We start from the raw sequence: 21569 nt of genomic DNA, 5'->3' as shown, positions 1-21569 counted from the left end.
TGTTAACTTTTGAAATACTCAGACTTAACTACCTCTGTCTGGGCTTCCCTTGTAGCTCAAATGGTAAAGAATCTGCCTGTAATGTGGGAGACCTGGGTTCGATCTCTGGATTGGGAAGATCCCCTGGAGAAGGAAATGGAAACCTACTCCACTATTCTTGCCTGGAAAATCCCATGGACAGAGGAGCCTGGCGGACTACAGTCCATGGGATTGCAAAGAGTCGGACATGACTGAGTGACTAACACACACATATACACACAACTACCTCTGCCCAGATTCTCTGTCAGTGGTCACCTGCATGACTCTGTGAAAGTGTTCCTCTAGTCCTTGGCTTGTTTTTTGACCCCTACTTTGCCCCAGATCAACCTCACTCTCCTCCCCTCACCAAATTCCTCTCAGTTCTGCTCCCTTCCCCACTTAGCTTTGGGGATAGTAAGTTGAGGGTAGGGAAACTGGCCTTGGGAATCAAAAAGGGCCAAGGTCGGATCCTAACTCTGCTATTTCTGACTGTGTAACTCTGGGCAAAGGTATTGCTCTGAGTTTGCTTCTCTTAAATGAGAATAATATTGTCCCATATGTCTGTTTCAAGAGTTCGGAGAGACTCAAGGTGCTTTGAGACGGATCCTTCTTTCTGCCTTTGGAGGATATTCTTGCAAGTTATGCTTCAAATATTCTAAAACTAACCATTTGTCCTTGTGTCTCTCTTCATGCTTGGTCACTCAGTTGTGTCCGACTCTTTGTGATCCTGTGGACTGTAGCCCACCAGGCTCCTCTGTCCATGGGATTCTCCAGGCAAGAATACTGGATTGGGTTGCCATTTCCCTTTCCAGGGGATCTTCCCAATCTAGGGATTGAACCTGCATCTCCTGGGGCTCCTGCATTGGCTGGCAGATTCTTTACCACTGAGCCACCTGGGACTCTCTTAGCAATATCTAATTATATGATGCTTTGGACTCATCATACCATATCTACATTGAAAAATACTTAGCTCATGGGGGATAATGCTATGAGATAGGTAACCTCTTATTATCCCCGCTTAGTTGTGTGAAAACTCAAACTGAGAATGGCTCACTTCTCTTAGTTCTGAGAATCTCCAGCTAAGCACAGGACAGGTCTCCTGACTCCAAGTCTCATGGTTGCCTAAATGGATAAATAGAACTCTCATGCTATGCCAACATTTCTATTCTTGTAGTGATAAAATCATACATTTTTCACATTGAAAAATTATCATTTGATGTCCTACCCGGCAGAATCTTAGGTATTTCAAAGAGAAAATTATATCTGTGTTGGAATTATTGCTATGTTTGGAGACATGGGAACTTGCTATCTGCATAATACATTCATCCTGTCAGAATTATTCTGCTTTACAAATGAGAGAATACTGATTTCTGCTATCTTTGACTGCACAGACCTGGTCCGAATCAAATGGACAGTTACAGAGGAAAATTTGTCATCACTGTTCTGACATTATTTTCAATAAGGATAATTCTAAAATGAGGTGACCAACAAATCAAACCATCATAAATAAATCATCATATGTTAAGATCCTCCTAAGTTGGAGATTTCACATGAATATTGCTACCATTTAAATAGTATGTTAAAAGAGTCAAATATGTGAGATACATGGTAAGGACAGTGATCTCACTGTAAAATCTTCCCTGGTGTAAAAGCTTCCCTGGTGGCTCAGTGGTTAAGGACAGTGGTAAGGACAGTGATCTCACTGTAAGCCCTGATAAGCATAGCATTTATCCTCAGAGTTCTGATGGCAGAAAAATCTAACCTCTTTTCTTCTAATAATTTGGCAGATTAAAAAACATTTTGCCTGGATGGGAGGGTAGTTCGGGGGAGAATGGATACATATGTATATATGGCTGTATCCTTTCACTGTTCACCTGAAATGGTCACAACAATTTTTGTTGATTGGCTATATCCCAATACAAATTAAAAAGTTAAAAAATAAATAACTTGATTTCTGAAATCTAGCTTAAGAAATCCAATTAAAACAACATTTTATTGAGTAACTATTACATCCTAGTCATTGGGCCAAGTGGTGAAGGAAAAGTCAAATAACAGCTCTCGATTTTAAGATGGCAGCAGGGGCTTCCCTGGTGGCTCAGTGGTTAAAGAATCCGTCTGCCAATGCAGGAGACACAGATTTGATCTCTGGGCTGGGAAGATCCCACACACCTCAGAACAACTAAGCCCAAGCTCCCCAACTACTGAGCCTGTGCTCTAGAGTCCAGGAGCTGCAACTACTGAGCCCACGTGCCGCAACTTCTGAAGCCCTCATGACCTACAGCCCGAGTCCCACAACAAGAGAGTAGGCCTTGCTCACCACAGCTAGAGAAAAGCCCGCACAGCAACAAAGATCCAGGACAGCCAAAAGTAACTAACTAAATGAAGTTATTTAAAAAGATGCAGCAGACTGAAATTACTGTAACCTTAACCTTTACACTAAATCCTAGAAAAGGGGGAACAAAGTGAAGGGGAAAGACCATGTAAGTGAAAGTGAAAGTGTTAGTCACTTAGTCGTGTCCGACTCTTTGTGACCCCATGGACTGCAGGCCCCAGGTTCCTCTGTCCACGGAATTTTCCAGGCAAGAATACTGGAGTGGGTTGACATTTCCTTCTCCAGGAGATCTTCCTGACTCAGGGACCTAACCCTGGTCTCCTGCATTGCAGGCTGAGTCTACTGTCTGAGCTGCCAAGGAAGTCCATGTAAGATGTATATTATGCTTCTTTTCGGAACATGTATATAAATATATATATATATATATATATATGAATACAAACTTCAAAAATGCAAGAATATACATTAAGCTAATGGCATGCAGGGGTTACTACTAGAGAAAAAGAAAACACTATAAGTCAAGGATAATTGTCAAAAAAGGCTTAAGTATTATTTGCAATGCTATAATTAAAAAGTAAAGACATAGATATACATTATAATTTAATATGTAGTAATAAAATAACATTAAAAAATGAGGTGCTGAAAATTCACTCAATGCCATAACGATGAGTCAAGTTAAGGCAGGCATTGACATTGTGGAGGGTTTGGGGAATGGGTGGAGTGTCAGAGAATCTGAGCATGAGCTGAAGGAGGGGACTGCTTGTGCAGGAGAGCTGTCCAGATTTACCTGGGTGAGTATTGTGGTCACATAGGAGGGCTGCCCAGCATGGTTTGTTGGAGCCCAGTGGAAGTAAGAACGGTGTTTGCACATGGAAGGGGGTTGCGGCAGTGATGGGAAATTGCTTTCATAAAGGGGGCAGATTGAATAGATGACTATATTAATAAGATTTTTTACTTATAGAGAAAGGAGCTACAAATATGCAAAGGCAAAAACTCTATTTTGATTTTGGACTGAAACTGGAGGTATTGTTGTGAGCCCATGGTTTTCCATACAAGTAAATATAGATTTAAATATGTATACAAACTTATACACATGTATACACACTTATACACATGTATACACATATCCGTACATATACATTTTGTTGTTCAGATGCCAAGTCGTGTCTGACTCTCTGCGACCCCATGGACTGCCGCATGGCAGGCCTCCCTGTCCCTCACCGTCTCCAGGAGTTTGACCAAGTTCATGTCCATTGCATTGGTGATGCCATCAAACCACCTCATCCTCTGTCACCCTCTTCTCCTTCTGCCTTCAATCTTTCCCAGCATTAGGGTCTTTTCCAATGAGTCGGCTCTTCATATCAGGTGGCCAAAGTATTGGAACTTCAGCTTCAGCATCAGTCCTTCCAATGAGTATTCAGGGTTGATTTCCTTTAGGACTGACTTGTTTGATCTCCTTGCTGTCCAAGGGACTCTCAAGAGTCTTCTGTAGCACCATAGTTTAAAAGCATCAATTCTTTGGTGCTCTAGTCTTCTTCACTGAAAGGGCTTGGGAAGAATAACACAATAGCAATAGCAATCAGAAAACTTTGTATCTAGATCTTGACTTCTGACTACCATTGTCTACTAAAAGGAAACAAGACTACTTAGAGAAGTGGTTGACTCTGGACAGGTGCTGGGAATATGCAAGATGAGTTTGGACCATCTTGTTGAAGGAGAAAGGAAGTAAGCACTCAAAGGATGAAGAAATTTGTCAAAATGACACAGAAGGTAGATTCCAGGGGCTCCCACTGAACAAATCTATGAGTATTTGAGCATCAAAATAAACATCTAAAAAACAGATATTTAGCCAATTGATCAAAACAAAAAACCATAAGCCATATTGACATGGAGGATCTGTTTGACCCATCACAAAGCTCCATCCCCTTGGTCACAGCCTTTTGTTTAGAGATAAGCACATGACTCATATAAGGTTAATAAGGTAGGTCATTAGTAGGAATTGATATGTGGCTACAGCAAAAATTTCATTTTCCTCCAGGATTTTTTATCTGGGAACAGTAAGTATAGGATGCTGGTGGCCATCTTGCCTACTACATGGAAAGAGCCAATTCTTTTTGAGGCGCAAAGCCAAGCAGTGATAAGTAGAATTGAGAGCTGGGATGAGAAACCACAAAGACATTATTTGGTCCCCTGGATTCAGTAGGGCCAAAAGCTAGTTACCTCCCTGGTTTCCCTGCCCTGGTTATGTGGAGATGTTTTCTTTTCTTTTCTTTTTGTATATTTGTTTATCTCTCAATTTGTGAAAATGTCCTTAATTCGGTGATGTAGCAAACAAACTTCAACTTCAACTCTGATTGCTATGCAAAAGAACAGAAGATAATCTGCTTTGCAACGAACTTTAAAGTTCAACTGCACACAGGCAACATGCTATATATGAAAAAATTACTAACTGAGCTGCAGGTATTAAATACTGAAAAAGAGCTAGCTGTTTATTATAATTTATTTTATTTAACAATCTAGGAAGTTCACAGCCATCAGCAGTTCCAGTGGAATTTCAGGTGCAATTGGGAATTCAGGAATCTCCTTGGAGCCGTTAGTGTATTGAATCTTGTAGGTAAAATACATGCATACTTTTGATAGCACATGTGAAGGGATCTCTCTAAAATTGACTTCATTAGTTTTGTTCTCAGCAAAGTGACCTGGGCCACTCAACATGGTTTTTATTGTTTCTGATGTTAGCGCATGTTCTCTCTTTACAATAAATTCATGACCATCTGAAGATATCAGTTTGACATATATCAGGGCCCTCACACCCACCATAGGTTTTCTCTTCTCCATCCATTATGTTCTTATGAAATTCTACTTGGCTTCCACAGGAACTTTAGTAGTTTCTCATCAGCTCTACACCAATCCCAGCCACTGCACTGGGTCCCCACTCACCGCCACAGCCCCTACACCAGGGATGCCCTGTACCACCCTCCCTGCCCACCTACCCCCGCCCCTCCGCCCCCCGCCTAGGTTCTGGGGTAGCAGCTGTTTTCTTTTATTCTTAAGATAGTTTGGTTTGGATTTCTATCACTTGTATCCCAAGTGTTCTACTATAGAGGTATATACACTTAAAATGATAATTTCAGTAAAATATATAATTAGATATAGAGAAGAATGATGTGGATCAGAGAAAGTGTTATTTAGCCCAACCTAGTCCTTTACAACCTAGTCCTTTATGGAGAAGGCGATGGCACCCCACTCCAGTACTCTTGCCTGGAAAGTCCCATGGATGGGGGAGCCTGGCAGGCTGCAGTCCATGGGGTCACTAAGAGTCAGACACGATTGAGTGACTTCACTTTCACTTTTCACTTTCATGCATTGCAGAAGGAAATGGCAACCCACTCCAGTGTTCTTGCCTGGAGAATCCCAGGGAAGGGGGAGCCTGATGGTGAGAGAGTCATTTCCTAGGCAGGTTGATAAGGAGTCTAGGGGTCCCCAAGGAGAGAGGGGTCTGGAATTCTCAAGGGGGAAGAAAGGACAAACTTTTTTTCCTTCTCTACATTCCTTAGGATTATATAACAATGTATCCTGCATGAGGACAGTCTCTGGATTAAACCTTCTGGCTAATTCTGTTATCTTAAAATGTAAATTATGGGAGTAGACCTGGTCTTTACAAGGATGTATCCTGCCTGAGGACAGTCTCTGGATTAAACCTTCTGGCTAATTCTGTTATCTTAACATGTAAATTATGGGAGTAGACCTGGTCTTTACAAGGATGTATCCTGCCTGAGGACAGTCACTGGATTAAACCTTCTGGCTAATTCTGTTATTTTAAAATGTAAATTATGGGAGTAGGTCTGGTGAGGTCTTTACAACCTCCAGACATTCTTTGGATTCATTGGAGAGTATATAATTTCATTGCTAACACTAGCAAGGGGGTACTCTTTCTGCCCCCTTCTAATGCCTATGTCAGAAGCTTTCTCTATTTCCTTTATACTTTAATAAAACTTTATTACACAAAAGCTCTGAGCAATCAAGCCTCGTTTCTGGCCCCTGATTGAATTCTTCTCCTCCGGGGGCCAAGAATCCCGGTGTCTTCGTGTGATTCAACAACAGCCTTTCAATGGCCTGCCGTCTATGAGGTCGCACAGAGTCGGACACGACTGAAGCGACTTAGCAGCAGCAGCAGTCCTTACAGTGGGCTTCCCAGGTGGTGTTAGTAATAAAGAACCTGCCTGCCAATGCAGGAGACTTAAGAGATGGGGGTTTGATCCCTGGGTTGGGAAGATGCCCTGGAGGAGGGCGTGGCAACCCACTCCAGTAATCTTGCCTGGGAATCCCAAGGACAGAGGGAACTGGTGGGCTACAGTCCATAGGGTTGCAAAGAGTTGGACACAACTGAAGCGACTTAACAAACATGCACAGAACTTTAGAGTAAGTTTTCTGAAGAGCCCTGCTTGGGTCAATCTTGCCCAACTGAACCTTTCAGGCCAGGGAGGCTTAAAGATCTCTCAAGGATCTAGAAAAGTCTGGCAGAACCTCATCAGTGAGATTATATCTCCAACTACTTCTTCTGGAAGCCATGGAGACAAGGTAGCTTCTAGTTATGAAGCCAGAGAGGTGCCTCTAGGAAGCTGCCTCTGTCCAGGAACTGGCCTTGCCTGCCCCCCAGAGTGGAGCCTCTCATCCAGGTATGCTCCCTTGAGGATTCTCATTCTCCCAGAAGATTGAGTACCTACTGTATGTTAAGCACCATATGCTGGAGGTAGAGCATTAGGAAAGGTAAGCTGTGTCTCCAACCTCAGGAAAGATGGGTAGTTAAGCCACAAGTTACAACACAGTGTGAAAAGTGCTGTGATGGGGGACGTCAGGGCATCAGTCATAGTTTGGGGGATCTTCACTCTAGCAGGGAGGAAAGAGAAAAGCAGGGATGGCAGGCAAGTATTTTTTAAGGTGTTTAAATGAAAAGTCCCCTTTGGGTGACTTCTAGTTCCTCTGTGGGGGCCCAGCACATCCACTGAGAGGATAGAGGGGCAGAAAGTTGAAGAAAGGGTCAAAGGGAGCTGGAATTTGAGGTCAGATTGCATTGTATTGGACACAAAAGAGTCTGAAATGCAGTACTGGGATACAATCTGAAAAACAATGGAATGATCTCTGTTCATTTCCAAGGCAAACCATTCAATATCACAGTAATCCAAGTCTATACCTGACCAGTAATTCTGAAGAAGCTGAAGTTGAATAGTTCTATGAAGACCTACAAGGCTAAGAAGATCTATAAGACCTTCTAGAATTAACAACCAAAAAGAGATGTCCTTTTCATTATAAGGGACTGGAATGCAAAAGTAGGAAGTCAAGAAATACCTGGAGTAACAGGCAAATTTGGCCTTGGAATAGAGAATGAAGCAGGGCAAAGGCTAATAGAGTTTTGCCAAGAGAATGCACTGGTCATAGCAAACACCCTCTTCCAACAACACAAGACTCTACGCATGGACAACACCAGATGGTCAATACCAAAATCAGATTGATTATATTTTTGCATCCAAAGATGGATAAGCTCTATATAGTCAGCAAAAAAACAAGACAGGGAGCTGACTGTAGCTCAGATCATGAACTCCTTATTGCCAAATTCAGACTTAAAATGAAGAAAGTAGGGAAAACCACTAGACCATTCAGGTATGACCTGAATCAAAGCCCTTACGATTATACAACGCAAGTGACAAAGAGATTCAAGGGATGAGATCTCACAAACAGATTGCCTGAAGAACTATGGATGGAGGTTCATGACATTGTTCAGGAGATGGGGATCAAGATCATCCCCAAGAAAAAGAAATGCAAAAAGGCAAAATAGTTTTCTGAGGAGGCCTTACAAACAGCTGTGAAAAGAAGAGAAGTGAAAGGCAAAGGAGATAAGGAAATATATACACATTTGAATGCAGAGTTCCAAAGAACAGCAAGGAGAGATAAGAAAGCCTTCCTCAGGGATCAATGCAAAGAAATAGAGGAAAACAACAGAATGGAAAAGACTAGAGATCTCTTCAAGAAAATTAGAGATACCAAGGAACATTTCATGCAAAGGTGGGCACAATAAAGGACAGAAATGGTAGGGACCTAACAGAAGCAGAAGATATTAAGAAGAGGTAGCAAGAATACACAGAAGAACTATACAAAAAAGATCTTCATGACCCAGATAATCACAATGGTGTAATCATTGACCTAGAGCCAGACATCCTGGAATGTGAAGTGGTTAGGAAGCATCACTATGAACAAAGCTAGTGGAGGTGATGGAATTCCAGTTGAGCTTTTTCAAATCTGAAAAGATGATGCTGTGAAAGTGCTGTACTCACTATGCCAGCAAATTTGGAAAACTCAGCAGTGGCCACAGGACTGGAAAAGGCCAGTTTCATTCCAATCCCAAAGAAAGGCAATGCCAAAGAGTGCTCCAACTACCACAAAATTGCACTCATCTCACACACTAGTAAAGTAATGCTCAAAATTTTCCAAGCCAGGCTTCCACAGTACATGAACTGTGAACTTTCAGATGTTCAAGCTGGATTTAGAAAAGGCAGAGGAACCAGAGATCAAATTGCCAACATCAACTGGATCATGGAAAAAGCAAGAGAGTTCCAGAAAAACATTTATTTCTGCTTTATTGACTATGCCAAAGCCTTTGACTGTGTGGATCACAACAAACTGTGGAAAATTCTTAGAGATGGGAATACCAGACCACCTGACCTGCCTCTTGAGAAACCTGTGTGCAGGTCAGGAAGCAGCAGTTAGAACTGGACATGGAACAACAGACTGGTTCCAAATAGGAAAAGGAGTACATCAAGGCTGTATATTGTCACCCTGCTTATTTAACTTATATGCAGAGTACATCATGAGAAATGCTGGGCTGGAAGAAGCACAAGCTGGAATCAAGATTGCCAGGAGAAATATCAATAACCTCAGATATGCAGATGACACCACCCTTATGGCAGAAAGCAAAGAAGAACTAAAGAGCCTCTTTATCAAAGTGAAAGAGGAGAGTGAAAAAGTTGGCTTAAAACTCAACATTCAGAAAACTAAGATCATGGCATCTGGTCCCATTCAGATCAGATCAGATCAGTTGCTCAGTCGTGTCCGACTCTTTGCGACCCCATGAATCGCAGCATACCAGGACTCCCTGTCCATCACCAACTCCCGGAGTTCACTGAGACTCATGTCCATCGAGTCAGTGATGCCATCCAGCCATCTCATCCTCTGTCATCCCCTTCTCCTCCTGCCCCCAATCCCTCCCAGCATCAGAGTCTTTTCCAATGAGTCAACTCTTTGCATGAGGTGGCCAAAGTACTGGAGTTTCAGCTTTAGCATCATTCCTTCCAAAGAAATCTCAGGGCTGATCTCCTTCAGAATGGATTGGTTAGATCTCCTTGCAGTGCAAGGGACTCTCAAGAGTCTTCTCCAACACCACAGTTCGAAAGCATCAATTCTTTGGCGCTTAGCCTTCTTCACAGTCCAACTCTCACATCCATACATGACCACAGGAAAAACCATAGCCTTGACTAGACGGACCTTTGTTGGCAAAGTAATGTCTCTGCTTTTCAATATGCTATCTACGTTGGTCATAACTTTCCTTCCAAGGAGTAAGCGTCTTTTAATTTCATGGCTGCACTCACCATCTGTAGTGATTTTGGAGCCCAAAAAAATAAAGTCTGACACTGTTTCCACTGTTTCCCCATCTATTTCCCACGAAGTGATGGGACCAGATGCCATGATCTTCGTTTTCTGAATGTTGAGTTTTAAGCCAACTTTTTCACTCTCCTCTTTCACTTTCATCGAGAGGCTTTTTAGTTCCTCTTCACTTTCTGCTATAAGGGTGGTGTCATCTGCATATCTGAGGTTATTGATATTTCTCCCAGCAATCTTGATTCCAGCTTGTGTTTCTTCCAGTCCAGCATTTCTCATGATGTACTCTGCATATAAGTTAAATAAACAGGGTGACAATATACAGCCTTGACGAACTCCTTTTCCTATTTGGAACCAGTCTGTTGTTCCATGTCCAGTTCTAACTGTTGCTTTCTGACCTGCATACAAATTTCTCAAGAGGCAGATCAGGTAGTCTGGTATTCCCATCTCTTTCAGAATTTTCCACAGTTTGTTGTGATCCACACAGTCAAAGGCTTTGGCATAGTCAATAAACCAGAAATACATGCTTTTATGGAACTCTCTTGCTTTTTCCATGATCCAACAGATGTTGGCAATTTGATCTCTGGTTCTTCTGCCTTTTCTAAAACCAGCTTGAACATCAGGAAGTTCACGGTTCACATATTGCTGAAGCCTGGCTTGGAGAATTTTGAGCATTACTTTACTAGAGTGTGACATGAGTGCAATTGTGCGGTAGTTTGAGCATTCTTTGGCATTGCCTTTCTTACTTCATGGCAAATAGATGGGGAAACAGTGGAAACAGTGACAGACTTGATTTTTGGGGGCTCCAATATCACTGCAGATGGTGACTGCAGGGAGTCACTTACTTCACTTGCTCCTTGGAAGAAAATTTATGATCAACTAATACAGCATATTAAAAACAGAGACATTACTTTGTCAAGAAAGGTCTGTCTAGTCAGGCTATGTTTTTTCCAGTAGTCATGTGAGAGTGGACTATAACGAAAGCTAAGTGCTGAAGAATTGATGCTTTTGAACTATAGTGTTGGAGAAGACTCTTGAGAGCCCCTTGGACTGCAAGAAGATCAAACCAGTCCACCCTAAAGGAAATCAGTCCTGAATATTCTTTGGAAGGACTGATGCTGAAGCTGAAACTCCAATACTTCGACCACCTGATGCGAATAACTGACTCATTGGAAAAGACCCTGATGCTGGAAAAGATTGAAGGTGGGAGAAGAAGGGCACGACAGAGGATGAGATGGTTGTATGGCATCACTGACTCAATGGACATGAGTCTGAGTAAACTCCAGGAGTTGGTGATGGACAGGGAGGCCTGGTGTGCTGCAGTCCATGGGGTCACAAAGAGTCAGACATGACTGAATGACTGACCCAAACTTCATTATATCAGAAGGCAGAGCTTCTGTGTGTAGGCTGGGTATGAGGGACTGAAGAGTCTGCTCTCTTCCCTGGTCTCAGGGCCCTCTGAAAGCCATGGCCAATATTAGAGGGGATGGTCTCAGCACTCTTTAGCCCTTGTTTACTCTGAGGTGAGAGGGCAGGGAGAAGATAAAGGGTTATCTGTTTGGGGTGGGGACCAATTTGTGTGTGTGTGTGTGTGTGTGCGTGTGTGTGTGTGTGTGACTATTGGTGAAGAAACTGCCTGCCAATGCAGGATATGTAAGAAACATGGGTTAAACCCTTGGTTTGAGCCCTGGAAGAAGGCATGGCAACCCACTCCAGTATTCATGCCGGGAGAATCCCATGGACAGAAGAGCCTGGCGGGCTAACAGTCCATAGTTGCAAAGAGTCAGACATGACTGAAGCGACTTAGCTTGAGCACCTGATTACAGTACCTTATCTTTGCAACCTGTCTGAGAATTTCCTCCAAGGAATTTGGCAAACTTTACTATGGGGTCAGACCCTGAGTGACTAAGGAGGGAAAGGGGCTGGGATTAGGCTGCTTTCTACTGAAGCAGTTTTATGGATTCAAGGAGATTAGGAGGGAAATCCCACATCTGCCACACCCAAGTCACATAATATGGGCTTGTATTGGTTAAGCTCCTGCATCAAGGGGAAAGAGTACTCTCATTGTACAGTCAGGCCAAGTTCCCACCCAGCGAGGATACTAAATTTCTGATCTGGAAGTGGCTATGGAACTTCCCAGGGAAGACAATGTACAGCGGGCAGCAAGCCATGAGTGGCACACATGGACAGGGATCCTATTTTGACTGATCTGTCCCAGCTCTTGCCCAGATGTACTATGAAGGTGTTTTCTACTTCCCTCTTCTCCAGGTCTTCGAGATCCCAATAAGTCACTCTCTGAATCATTCCTTCGGAGACTCACTAAATCCTTTTCTACCTCCTTCACAGTGAATCCCCAGACCCCTCGTGGGACAGCATTCTGAGCCCTTTGATAAATGATCTTTTGGGCCTCTCCTCAGACTTGCTCTAGAACCTCCTACAGGTCATTTCCTTGTTGGTTGTTTCCTGAGTTGCTCACATGAAATTTTCTTGAGTGCCTCGACACTATTACCCTTGGAGTTTTGCTCATTTGGTCCTTAACCAAGAAGCCATGAGAGTCCATTTTTGCCCTTGGACTGCAATATTTTTGGGAATTTGCTCTGATATTTCATGAGTGCTAGAGACTCTTGATTCTTGTGGGCCACACCCCACCAGACAGGTGTTTTCAGAATTGCTACCAGGGGAGGGGGGGAATGCTGTGGGAAGGATGGAGGCTGATCCACAGAAGATGAGATTGTAAGCAGAAAGATTGGGAGATAAAGGACTAAATACTTTCCAAGATCTTTGAACCTCGGGGGTGGGGAGGGGGCAAGCCCCACCCATTGTCTAGCTGCCTCTGCAGCAGTGCCACTCTGCAGAGTTTGTTGAGTTTCAGTTTGGGTTAGAGACCATATCTCATACCTAACTGACTCTTTGTGGGGAGAAGGAGCAGGAATTGGAGAAAAAGTTTCAAGGTGAACCTGGGGCAGACATGAACCAGAGCTTTGGGCTTGGTTTGGGGCAGAATTTGTGGTAAGTGTAGAGTCTGGGCCTCAGTGTGTGGCATCTCTGAAACTGGGGAAGTAATGGGAATGCTTCAGCCTACATTTGAATGTGGAGAGTTATTACGGAGTCCTGCCTGCAATGTGGGAGACCTGGGTTCGATCCCTGGGTCGGGAAGATCCCTTGGAGAAGGAAATGGCAACCCACTCCAGTATTCTTGCCTGGAGAATCCCATGAATGGAGGAGCTTGGTGGGCTACAGTCCACGGGTCGCAGAGAGTCGGACACGACTGAGCGACTTCACTTTCACTTTGAATAAGATAAAGGGAGACTTTAGGGAAACAGCTATCAGATAGAAGACATCAGGGACCAGCTGTACAGAGAAAGGACACCCTAGAAGGGCTGGCCTCATTTCTGCTACAAATGTTTCCTCTGAAGTTCTTGGAATCAGGGTGCTGCTGAAAATTGTGCTACGATCTGACTTGCTTTCTCTCCTCCAGAAAGAACAGAGCTCAAGCGTCCTGCCTGTCATTGACTCCAAAGCAGTGCTTCTCAACGGAAGGGCAGTTTTGTCTTCCAAGGGCTATTGACAATGTCTGGAGACATTTTTGGTTCTCATACTTGAGGTGGGTACTACTGTCATCAAGTGAGTAGAGACCAAGGATGCTGCTAAATATACTACAATGCACAGAGCAGCTCCTCACAACAAAGAATTATCTGGCCCAAAATGTTAATATTGACAAGGCTGAGAAATCCTGCCCAGAAGTATCCCCAGAAGAATTCAGATGGTAAGCCAGCATGAGTTATTTGAAAATGATCCCTTTCTTTCCCTTTTACTTCTTACAAGAAAGATTTTTATCTCCAGAAGCTCTGCAACATCGGGGCTGAGGAAAAAGGCTATCAGCTTCAACATGCCTGGTTTGCTGGCTTTCTTAAGAGACAGGTCTCTGGCAACCTCAGAGAAGGAAGGTTTTGGTGGAAATCATCACATAAAAAGGTAGAGAGGAGCAAGTTGTTCCCTGATGTCTGCCAAGTGGAGAAAGCTGAAATGAGAATGCTTGCACAGCCAAATGCCTAAAATTATTAGGACAGAAGATGCAAACTAATACCCGTTATCTGGAGATGAGCTTTATGGAACAGTGATTAGCTGGATTTGAACCAAGTCCAACTGAATCAGAATTCAAGTGGAGTGAGACAGTAGTGGGCAGTATAGAGGGTTGATGGTGGGCTAATGAATTAGTGGGATCCATGGTATGGGTCTGGAGAAGGCAATGGCACCCCACTCCAGTACTCTTGCCTGGAAAATCCCATGGATGGAAGAGCCTGGTAGGCTCCAGTCAAAGGGGTCGCTAAGAGTCAGGCACAACTGAGCGACTTCACTTTCACTTTTCACTTTCATGCTTTAGAGAAGGAAATGGCAACCCACTCCAGTATTCTTGCCTGGAGAATCCCAGGGACAGAGGAACCTAGTGGGCTGCTGTCTATGAGGTCGCACAGAGTCGGACACGACTGAAGCGACTTAGCAGCAGCAGCAGCAGCATGGTATGGGTCAAGTATACTGAGAATGTGACATTCTGAGCAAGGGTGGTATCAGTTGACGAGGCACCATCCAGAGAGAAAGAAAGCTCTGGTTGGGATTTAATATCTGAGGGTGATCTAGGGAGGGGGCAAGAGATGGGGTAGAATGGTCCATTAAGAATTTGGGATTCAGGACTTCCCTGATGGTTCAGTGGTAAGGAATCCTCCTGCCAGTGCAGGAGGCACAGCTTTGATCCCTGATCCAGGAAGATCCCACATGCCACAGAATAACTAAGCCTGTGTGCCACAGATACTGAGTCTGCACTCTAGAGCCGGTGAGCCACAACTACTGAGCCCACGTGCTGCAACTACTGAAGACCAAGTGCCTTAGATTCTGTACTCCACAACAAGAGAAGTCATCACAATGAGGAGCCTGTGCATCATAACTAGAGAGTAGTCCCCCGCTCACCACAACTAGAGAAAAGCAGCAACAATGACCTACCATAGCCAAAAATAAATAAATAAAATAATAAAAAATGAATTTTGGATTCAGTGATTTAAAAACAGGCAGAATTGAATAGACATTTTTCCAAAAAGGACATGCAGATGGCTAACAGACACATGAGGATTAGTTCAACATCACTAATTATTAGGAAATAAATTCACATTTAAAAACAAATATTCCAGCAGAACTGACTGTATTTTCTTTTATAAAAATTTAAATTGCTTTAAAGTGAACTATATTTTATATTTATTATAAACTATGTGTACAATATTGTATGCTCATTACAAAAATATAAATTACAGACAATACATAATAGTCATGAAAAAAATAATCTATTATTCTACTGCTGCTAAGTCGCTCAGTCGTGTCCGACTCTGCGCGACCCCATAGATGACAACCCACCAGGCTCCACCGTCCCTGGGATTCTCCAGGCAAGAACACTGGAGTGGGTTGCCATTTCCTTCTCCAATGCAGGAAAGTGAAAAGTGAAAGGGAAGTCGCTCAGTTGTGTCCGACTCTTCGCGACCCCATAGATAGCAGCCCACCAGGCTCCTCCGTCCATGGGATTTTCCAGGCAAGAGTGCTGGAGTGGGGTGCCATTGCCTTCTCCAATTATCCTACTAGTAAGAGATAATTAAGATTTAAATTTCGGTATATTTCCTTCTAGATTTATTTATAATGGATATATGTATATTGCTGAGTTCATAATATATACACAGTTTTATTTCCTGCTCTTTTTTATTTAACATAAGCCATTTTTTGTTTTAATCTCTTTTATTGTGCCATGAATTTAATGGCTGTGTAATAGTCTATCTGTTAAAAAGGAAAATAACTTTTTAAAACTACTGTGGAACATTTAGGTAATTACCAACTTTTCACTGTATACATAATGATTCGATTAAGATGCTTGAACAAAAGTCTTCTTTGTAAAAATTTTTTATTTTTATTATTATTATTATTATTATTTTACTTTACAATACTGCATTGGTTTTGCCATACATCAACATGCATCCACCACGGGTGTACATGTGTTCCCCATCCTGAACCCCCCTCCCACCTCCCTCCCCATACCATCCCTCTGGGTCATCCTAGTGCAACAGCCCCAAGCTTCCTGTATCCTGCATCGAACCTGGACTGGCGATTCGTTTTTTCTATTATACATATATTCGGAGAAGGCAATGGCACCCCACTCCAGTACTCTTGCCTGGAAAATCCCATGGATGGAGGAGCCTGGTGGGCTGCAGTCCACGGGGTCGCTAAGAGTTGGACACGACTGAGCGACTTCCCTTTCACTTTTCACTTGCATGCATTGGAGAAGGAAATGGCAACCCACTCCAGTGTTTTTGCCTGGAGAATCCCAGGGACGGGGGATCCTGGTGGGCTGCCGTCTATGGGGTCGTGCAGAGTCGGACACGACTGAAGTGACTTAGCAGGAGCAGCAGCATACATATATTATCATTCTCCCAAATCATCCCCCCCTCCCTCTCCCACAGAGTCCACAAGACTGTTCTATACATCTGTGTCTCTTTTGCTGTCTCGCATACAAGGTTATTGTTACCATCTTTCTAAATTCCATATATATGCGTTAGTATACTGTATTAGTGTTTTTCTTTCTGGCTTACTTCACTCTGTATAATAGGCTCCAGTTTCATCCACCTCATTAGAACTGATTCAAATGTATTCTTTTTAATGTCTGAGTAATACTCCCTTGTGTATATGTACCACTGCTTTCTTATCCATTCATCTGCTGATGGACATCTAGGTTGCTTCCATGTCCTGGCTATTATAAACAGTGCCGGGATGAACATTAGGGTACACGTGTCTCTTTCAATTCTGGTTTCCTCGGTGTGTATGCCCAACAGTGGGATTGCTGGGTCGTATGGCAGTTCTATTTCCAGTTTTTTAAGGAATCTCCACACTGTTCTCCATAGTGGCTGTACTAGTTTGCATTCCCATCAACAGTGTAGGAGGATTCCCTTTTCTCCACACCCTCTCCAGCATTTATTGCTTGTAGACTTTTGGATTGCAGCCATTCTGACTGGCGTAAAATGGTACCTCATTGTGGTTTTGATTTGCATTTCTCTTATAATGAGTGATGTTGAGCATCTTTTCATGTGTTTGTTAGCCATCTGTATGTCTTTAGAGAAATGTCTATTTAGTTCTTTGGCCCATTTTTTGATTGGGTCGTTTATTTTTCTGAAATTGAGCTGTAGGAGTTGCTTGTATATTTTTGAGATTACTTGTTTGTCAGTTGCTTCATTTGTTATTATTTTCTCCCATTCTGAAGGCTGTCTTTTCACCTTGCTTAGAGTTTCTTTTGTTGTGCAGAAGCTTTTAATTTTAATTAGATCTCATTTGTTTATTTTTGGTTTCATTTCCAATATTCTGGGAGGGGATCCTGCTGTGATATATGTCGGAGAGTGTTTTGCCTATGTTCTCCTCTAAGAGTTTTATAGTTTCTAGTCTTATGTTTAGATCTTTAATCCATTTTGAGTTTATTTTTGTGTATGGTGTTAGAAAGTGTTCTAGTTTTATTCTTTTACAAGTGGTTGACCAGTTTTCCCAGCACCACTTGTTAAAGAGATTGTCGTTTCTCCATTGTATATTCTTGCCTCCTTTGTCAAAGATAAGGTGTCCATAGGTGCATGGGTTTATCTCTGGGCTTTCTATTTTGTTCCATTGATCTATATTTCTGTCTTTGTGCCAGTACCATACTGTCTTGATGACTGTGGCTTTGTAGTAGAGCCTGAAGTCAGGTAGGTTGATTCCTCCATTTCCATTCTTCTTTCTCCAGATTGCTTTGGCTATTCGAGGTTTTTTGTATTTCCATACAAATTGTGAAATTATTTGTTCTAGCTCTATGAAAAATACCCTTGGTAGCTTATAGGGATTGCATTGAATCTATAGCTTGCTTTGGGTAGTATACTCATTTTCACTATATTTATTCTTCCAATCCATGAACATGGTATATTTCTCCATCTATTAGTGTCCTCTTTGATTTCTTTCACCAGTGTTTTATAGTTTTCTATATATAGGTCTTTAGTTTCTTTAGGTAGATATATTCCTAAGTATTTTATTCTTCCGTTGCAATGGTGAATGGAATTGTTTCCTTAATTTCTCTTTCTATTTTCTCATTATTAGTGTATAGGAATGCAAGGGATTTTGTGTGTTGATTTTGTATCCTGCAACTTTACTATATTCATTGATTAGTTCTAGTAATTTTCTGGTGGAGTCTTTAGGGTTTTCTATGTAGAGGATCATGTCATCTGCAAACAGTGAGAGTTTTACTTCTTCTTTTCCAATTTGGATTCCTTTTATTTCTTTTTCTGCTCTGAATGCTGTGGCCAAAACTTCCAAAACTATGTTGAATAATAGTGGTGAGAGTGGGCACCCTTGTCTTGTTCCTGACTTTAGAGGAAATGCTTTTGATTTTTCACCATTGAGGATAATGTTTGCTGTGGGTTTGTCATATATGGCTTTTATTATGTTGAGGTATGTTCCTTCTATCCTTGCTTTCTGGAGAGTTTTTATCATAAATGGATGTTGAATTTTATCAAAGGCTTTCTCTGCATCTATTGAGATAATCATATGGCTTTTATTTTTCAATTTGTTAATGTGGTGTATTACATTGATTGATTTGTGGATATTAAAGAATCCTTGCATCCCTGGGATAAAGCCCACTTGGTCATGGTGTATGATCTTTTTAATGTGTTGTTGGATTCTGATTGCTAGAATTTTGTTAAGGATTTTTGCATCTATATTCATCAGTGATATTGGCCTGTAGTTTTCTTTTTTTGTGGCATCTTTGTCAGGTTTTGGTATTAGGGTGATGGTGGCCTCATAGAATGAGTTTGGAAGTTTACCTTCCTCTGCAATTTTCTGGAAGAGTTTGAGCAGGATAGGTGTTAGCTCTTCTCTAAATTTTTGGTAGAATTCAGCTGTGAAGCCGTCTGGACCTGGGCTTTTGTTTGCTGGAAGATTTTTGATTACAGTTTCAATTTCTGTGCTTGTGATGGGTCTGTTAAGATTTTCTATTTCTTCCTGGTCCAGTTTTGGAAAGTTGTACTTTTCTAAGAATTTGTCCATTTCTTCCACGTTGTCCATTTTATTGGCATATAATTGCTGATAGTAGTCTCTTATGATCCTTTGTATTTGTGTGTTGTCTGTTGTGATCTCTCCATTTTCATTTCTAATTTTATTGATTTGATTTTTTCCCCTTTGTTTCTTGATGAGTCTGGCTAATGGTTTGTCAATTTTATTTATCCTTTCAAAGAACCAGCTTTTGGCTTTGTTGATTTTTGCTATGGTCTCTTTTGTTTCTTTTGCATTTATTTCTGCCCTAATTTTTAAGATTTCTTTCTTTCTACTAACCCTGGGGTTCTTCATTTCTTCCTTTTCTAGTTGCTTTAGGTGTAGAGTTAGGTTATTTATTTGACTTTTTTCTTGTTTCTTGAGGTATGCCTGTATTGCTATGAACTTTCCCCTTAGCACTGCTTTTACAATGTTCCACAGGTTTTGGGTTGTTGTGTTTTCATTTTCATTCGTTTCTATGCATATTTTCATTTCTCTTTTGATTTCTTCTGTGATTTGTTGGTTATTCAGCAGTGTGTTTTTCAGCCTCCATATGTTGGAATTTTTAATAGTTTTTCTCCTGTAATTGAGATCTAATCTTACTGCATTGTGGTCAGAAAAAATGCTTGGAATGATTTCAATTTTTTGAATTTACCAAAGCTAGATTTATGGCCCAGGATGTGATCTATCCTGGAGAAGGTTCCGTGTGCACTTGAGACAAAGCTGAAATTCATTGTTTTGGGGTCAAATGTCCTATAGATATCAATTAGGTCTAAATGGTCTGTTGTATCGTTTAAAGTTTGTGTTTCCTTGTTAATTTTCTGTTTAGTTGATCTATTCATAGGTGTGAGTGGGGTATTAAAGTCTCCCACTATTATTGTGTTATTGTTAATTTCTCCTTTCATACTTGTTAGCATTTGTCTTACATATTGTGGTGCTCCTATGTTGGGTGCATATATATTTATAATTGTTATATCTTCTTCTTGAATTGATCCTTTGATCATTATGTAGTGTCCTTCTTTGTCTCTTTTCACAGCCTTTGTTTTAAAGTCTATTTTATCTGATATGAGTATTGATACTCCTGCTTTATTTTGGTCTCTATTTGCATGGAATATCTTTTTCCAGCCCTTCACTTTCAGTCCGTATGCGTCCCCTGTTTTGAGGTGGGTCTCTTGTAGACAACATATATAGGGGTTTTGTTTTTGCATCCATTCAGCCAGTCTTTGTCTTTTGATTGGGGCATTCAACCCATTTACGTTTAAGGTAATTATTGATAAGTATGATCCTGTTGCCATTTACTTTATTGTTTTGGGTTCGATTTTATACATCGTTTTTGTGTTTCCTGTCTAGAGAATATCCTTTAGCATTTGTTGGAGAGCTGATTTTGTGGTGCTGAATTCTCTCAACTTTTGCTTGTCTGTAAAGCTTTTGATTTCTCCTTCATATTTGAATGAGATCCTTGCTGGGTACAGTAATCTGGGCTGTAGGTTATTTTCTTTCATCATTTTAAGTATGTCTTGCCATTCCCTCCTGGCTTGAAGAGTTTCTATTGAAAGATCAGCTGTTATCCTTATGGGAATTCCCTTGTGTGTTATTTGTTGTTTTTCCCCTGCTGCTTTTAATATTTGTTCTTTGTGTTTGATCTTTGTTAATTTGATTAATATGTGTCTTGGGGTGTTTCACCTTGGGTTTATCCTGTTTGGGGCTCTCTGGGTTTCTTGGACTTGGGTGATTATTTCCTTCCCCATTTTAGGGAAGTTTTCCACTATTGTCTCCTCAAGTATTTTCTCATGGTCTTTCTTTTTGTCTTCTTCTTCTGGGACCCCTATGATTCGAATGTTGGAGCATTTAATATTGTCCTGGAGGTCTCTGAGATTGTCCTCATTTCTTTTAATTCGTTTTTCTTTTTTCCTCTCTGATTCATTTATTTCTACCATTCTATCTTCTATTTCACTAATCCTATCTTCTGCCTCCATTATTTGTTGCCTCCAGAGTGTTTTTGATTTCATTTATTGCATTATTCATTATATATTGACTCTTTATTTCTTCTAGGTCCTTGTTAAACCTTTCTTGCATTTTCTCAATCCTTGCCTCCACGCTATTCATCTGTGATTCCATTTTTATTTCAAGATTTTAGATCATTTTCACTATCATTATTCAGAATTCTTTATCAGGTAGATTCCCTATCTCTTCCTCTTTTGTTTGGTTTGGTGGGCATTTATCCTGTTCCTTTACCTGCTGGGTATTCCTCTATCTCTTCATCTTGTTTATATTGCTGAGTTTGGGGTCGCCTTTCTGTATACTGGCAGTTTGTGGAGTTCTCTTTATTGTGGAGTTTCCTCACTGTGGGTGGGGTTGTATCGGTGGCGTGTCAAGGTTTCTTGGCTAGGGAAGCTTGTGTCTGTGTTCTGGTGGGTGGAGCTGAATTTCTTCTCTCTGGAGTGCAATGAAGTGTTTAGTAATGAGTTATGAGATGTCAATGAATTAGGAGTAA

General features: G+C 41.5%; 1 pseudogene; it reads right to left on the bottom strand.

The window, feature by feature from the left end:
* Positions 1-4157: 4157 nt before the first annotated feature.
* On the bottom strand, positions 4158-5317 carry LOC100294910 (elongin-C-like; annotated as a pseudogene).
* Between the last annotated feature and the right edge of the window lie 16252 nt (positions 5318-21569).

The sequence above is a fragment of the Bos taurus genome, chromosome 5 (assembly GCF_002263795.3).
Source record: "Bos taurus isolate L1 Dominette 01449 registration number 42190680 breed Hereford chromosome 5, ARS-UCD2.0, whole genome shotgun sequence".
Lineage (NCBI taxonomy): Eukaryota > Metazoa > Chordata > Mammalia > Artiodactyla > Bovidae > Bos > Bos taurus.
This window is presented reverse-complemented; position numbering and strand designations above follow the sequence as displayed.